This window comes from Apis dorsata, unplaced genomic scaffold, assembly GCF_000469605.1.
Source record: "Apis dorsata unplaced genomic scaffold, Apis dorsata 1.3 scaffold_52, whole genome shotgun sequence".
NCBI lineage: Eukaryota > Metazoa > Arthropoda > Insecta > Hymenoptera > Apidae > Apis > Apis dorsata.
Window position 1 is genome coordinate 3300959 of NW_006263353.1, and position 5535 is coordinate 3306493.

At 34.7% G+C, this 5535-nt stretch overlaps 1 long non-coding RNA gene across 1 annotated transcript in view; it reads left to right on the forward strand.

Annotated features, from left to right (window-relative positions):
• The window catches only part of LOC102677284, a 34983-nt gene that overhangs the window by 25840 nt on the left and 3608 nt on the right, over positions 1-5535 (forward strand). The gene's annotated exons all lie outside the window — the stretch shown is intronic.

The following is a 5535-nucleotide window of genomic DNA, read 5'->3' on the forward strand; positions in this document are numbered from 1 at the left end:
ATAAATCTAGACAGAAAAACTAGATTTGTAAATACGAACGTAACTTTCAAACGTGGATGTTTATCGAACAAAATAGTAACAATAATTTAATTTTTAGGGAGCCTGGCAAAAAAAATATATATTATAATGTTTGCTTGCGAAAATTTTACATATTTACATTTTCATCAAAAGTTCCATTGATATCATAATATTTATAATATTTCATCGAAAGTATAATTAATTACGATATTTATAAAGGAGAAGTTAATAACTTTTTTGTACTTAAAATTTTTTCTGAAAAATTCTACCATTACACAAATCTATATCAACAAGTATCTATATTGAGAATTTTTCTATACATGGATAAATATTATCATCAGATTGGATGCTTTTACGCAAAATTCTTCATTATTACTATTCTCTTTCAATAAAATCGATAATCAAAAAAAATTAATCCCACAACGATACGATGCATCGATATCCCCAACACAGTCTCATCTTTGCATAATCGATGATTCGGATTGCAACAGATACAGAAATTCGCGCTATCTCACGTTTCATTGCAAAACGAAAAAAAGTCCCCACGTCATAAAATGTAATCCCATTGTTGCCACGACTAAGTAGATGGAAAAGAGAAAGGTAAATGGGAGAGACGAGGTAAAAGAAAAAGAAAAAGAAAAAAACGTTAAAAAGGTAAAATACGGAGGATAAAGAGGCAAGGAGAGGGAGTTAGAGTAAGCTCAGTTAGAGTAAACTGAACAATGCTGTGATGTATCACGGTACAATAGGGGTAGCTTGCTCTTTTGAAACTTCCTGTACAAAATATGGTAACATCGAAAACACGAGAGGAAGAGGAGGAGGGGAAAAATAAAATTCAACGGGCAGCGTTCTCTAAAGTGCCATTCTAACCAGGAACGAGGTTTTTGTTGTTAATGTTTCCCTCTCTCTCTCTCTCTTTCCCTTCTCCTTTCCCCCTCTTCTTCTTTTTTTCTTTCATTCGAAACCACTCTTGTTGACGTCACGACGAGACGTATTTTTACACGCGCGTTGCACGACGTTTTCGGCTTGATTATTTACAATACGCGATAAGGAATCGTGATATATGGACACGGATCGGTCCCAGATCTCGTTCAAACATTCGTGTATTGTATACCCCTTTGGAAAGGGATTCCTACACTGGATCGCATACTTTTGCTTTAACAACGATGATTGATGACAATAAACGCCGTTGATGAATCTCAATGCTCACATCGAGGAATTATCGTGGAAACAATGAAAAAGAAGAGAGAGAGAAAAAAAATATACGAGATTTCACGATTAAATATGTTCAAGGATTGAGAAAATCGCGGAGGTATCTACGAAGTTTGCGAAGATAAACACGTAATTGCGTAGATTCATGCATTGTAAAGAAAAGTGTAAAGAAAAGCCTATAATACCAGTCGAAGTTCTTCGAAATCTGATACCAGTCGTCACGTTCATCAGTCTTGTCAAAAGCTTTGAGACTGATGAGAATCGAGAAGCAAAATTTTCTTTTTCTTTCTCGATCGATCAAGAAATTTTGAAAAAAAAAAAAAAAAAAAAAAAGAAAAATTAATCGCGATACAACTTAAAGGAAACGTTTATTACAAATTTTCATACAATTTTACCGCAAACGCTTATGATAACGAGAATAAGTCGAGACAATAAGAGGATCAATTATTTCGATCGTTAAGTTAAGAGTGCAGACAAATAATCAAGAAAATTAACTTGGAGGGAAGCGTATATATTTCGCGTAATATAGGAAATAAAAGAATGTTTTAAATAAGGCAGCAAGAGTGGCGGATAAATATGACGGCATAAGAGAGTATGGAGGAACGAAAGAACTGGATGTATCAATGGCACTGAATTAACGAGAGAGAGAAAGAGAGAGAGAGAGAGACTTCTGGTTGCGCGAACCGGTATTGTACCATGTTCAACATTTAAACACACGTTCTCGTTAATATGGCAAATTGATCTTAAATCATTCTACACGTATACACGTACACGAGATCGGTATTAAACAGGACGGATCTATGTGGAGAGGGAGATCTCGCCAATTATCCAATTATCTCCCGTAGAAAAATCTCGTCTCTGAGTCACGAGTTTGTTACGACCCTCATCACGACGAGACGTCGTAGAATAAAACGATGGAACGCAATGATAATTAAATCTTTAATAGATCGATGTAAATGATACCGATGAACGAGAGAAGGAGAGAGAAAGTGGAAGAGCGAGAGAGATGCGCGAATTTCTGGCGAAATTGCACGAGGTTCGACACGAGGTTTCGAGGGAAGAATGGGCTGGGGAAAGAAGAGGGTGTTAAGTGCACTCTGCAGTCAAAATATTTGTTTAAACGAGCTTGTTGCGCGTTCATTAAAAACGCCACTTGACGAGAATCGGCCGGGATAATTGGCCGTTTTTGAGAAAGCGTGTTACACTCTTGCTGCGCCAAAAATTTTTTCAAACGAGAATAAACAGTCTGTTGATATAATACTTTCGACAAAGAAGAAATGGCGCAACGAGTCGTGTAAAGATTCATTTTTATTAATTTTTGAAGGGATAATGAAAGAGATATAAATCTTTGTGTATAAAAAAATATATATTACTTCAATCTTTGGTAAATTTTTCAAATTCTCATCATCAAAAACAAATCTTTCTTTTCATCGAAATCTATAATACATCTAAGTTACGTCAGATGATGTAAAATTCCTCTTGGATAAAATCAACTTTAAAAAATGGATCTGTCTCCTCATTGCATCGCAACCATTGTCTGGCAAAATAAAGATTCAGGATTTAATTAGCGAATTCATTAATGGAGATAAGAATATTATCGGAGTTGGTTTCGTATCATCTCGCGTCAGATTCAAGATCTCTTGTGTCGCTTGCCTCTTGTTATCAATCATGGGATTCGCATTAATCAAGAATCGAAAGAAACGCTACATGGCAATAAATACTGATCGTCCAATTAACGAGGAATATTTGTGCTAAACGATAGCGAAATTTATCGATGCCTTCCACCGTATAATCTTCGAAATAAAGAGAGAGGGAGAGGAAGAGTGAAAGAAAGAGAGAGAGGGAATAAGTGAAGGTTCGGAAATTTCGAGAGTTTGCATCGAGTTTAATGAATGATGTATCCGTCATCTTGCAAGCTAAGTTAAACCTCGTGATATTCGTAATATTGTGTACTTTACATCCACCATTTTATCGTTCCAAGAATTCGTAGAATAATTATTTAGAAATCGTGAAAATATTAGAAAATTTAACCAATATCTTTTTATATAAAAATAAGAGTATTATATAAGAGTTATTAAGAAATCAAAAATTTAAATATTCCTCCACCATTTCGTTTATAATTTTCTTTGATTCGAATAAAATACATTATTTTATAGACTTTCATTCTCAGACACGTTCTCTATAAATTATATATATATATTTTTTATTTAATACGAAATAAAAGACAATGAATATAAATGAATAAGTTAGAAACGTGTAATTAAGAAAAATACATTATCTCTATTAAAAACTAGATGATTTTATAAACAAACATTTGATGATGAATATGCTCGCAGTATCAGTTGCCAGACTTCAACGTTTATTTTCGTCGATTAGGTAACGTAGTATAATAATAATAGTTCGTTCCTCATTTGATATAATATCGTCTATGATACACTATCGCCAATCCTTTCATACAATTCAGATCTAACAATAACGATTATCCACCACAGTTCGACAGCTTGCACGAGTTTATTCCGCATTGAAATATTATTTCCCGCCAAGCAAACGTCAAAATACATTTACTCGTTTTTTAAATATCGCGAAATATAACTTTCTTTACGCGATATTAAAACACTTTCGTCGATACGCGAAATTAGTTTTCCAAAAGTTCTTTAAAAAAAGCGAAGATTATAAGAGTCGTTATTGCGTTGATAAACAACCGACTCGTCATTTTTCTCGCGGACAATGAATTCGAATAATGAGTCGAAACAACGTAATAATTAGAACGATCAATTATGCCTCGTGTCCATCCATCACTTCCTGTGATTTACGAGGGAAGAAAATATATAATAACCCGGATTCGATTATACGTTGAAAATTGCCACTCGTGTTTGCTTACATTGTTGAGGTTAAATATCCTCGAAAAGATTAGAAAATTCTTAGATCGAGGCGTGATTAAACGTCAACACCGTTTTTACCCAGAAAAAACGTTTGCGTTTGAGCGGTCTCCGTGAGAAAAACCATTTATCAGATTACATAAAAATGTTTTGAGAACGTTATACGAATATCGTCGAATTTTATTGACGGATTACGATGAAATATAATATTTAACTTTTCTTAATCGAGAGTAATTAACAACATAGAAATTATAACAAAAAATAAAGATAAAATAAAGTAATAAATGTAACACGTTTGCTTGATAATGACACAATTATACTTGATAAGATGAAAAGAAAATAATTGACGTAGGTAGCGCGATATCGTCCCATTATTGATTGTCAGTACGATAATGCCTAAGTGTATAATTCAAACGATGTCGATTCCATCGATTTTCCAATTTCGAATTCTCCATTCAATTTTTCAAGATTGTGAATCAAGTTTTACATATACCAGGTAATTTAATATATATATAAAAGAAGCAATATAAAAAGTTTCATAACTATTTCAAGTAACTTTGATTAACAAAATTTCCAAATTTTACAGAAAATTAATTCTTTTTCGAGAAGAAACCACAGATCTTCACGAATGATAATTCACGATCTACTAAAATCTTGAAATAGCCAACTTTTAATTTTCCAAAAATTACCAAAAATATCTCACCCAATTTCGAGAGATCGATCCAAAATTTTATTCATGAAGAATCTGCGTGCACGCAACACCGTCATCATCCTCGTCGGGAATTGTCACGAACCGATATCTGCGTTCGGACACGAGTTAATCCTTACGTTGCACCGCGGCACGTCATTGCGCGTTACTGCGCCATCACGTTACACTTGGCCGTCGTCCAAATGCACAGGGGACCGATAGGGGAAACGCCGAGGGCCAGAAAAGTTCGACTTTCCTCCCTGATTTACATCTTTCGTCCAAAGTCGATCGTGCCTCGCCCCGAGAATTCAAATTCTCGCTCATTCGTTCGTCGAGGCGCATGGATCTCCTCATTCTTCTCTTGGACCATTACTCGTCATGGTTTCAGCCTCCTCTTGCGAACGATACTTCGTTGAAATTGTTTCAACAATTCGTTTCTTTCGATTAACGTATCAATTAATTTGTCACCGATGGAACAGCTGCTGCTCGATTATTTGTGCAAAACTGGAGGAAATCAGCGCGGATCTGTTCGATCGATGTCTGGATTTATAATATAATTGCCGGCCACCTCGTTAATTTTAAATCCTCGCGAAATTTGTACAAAGAAACGTTGGATTATTGCGTAACTTGCGCGTTATCGGATTTCGTTTGTCGAATTCGATCTGCTAACGAGTCGCAATTAAATTTTACTTAAAGGGTCGTTTTTCGACCAATTCTTTTTTTTTTTTTTTTTTTTTT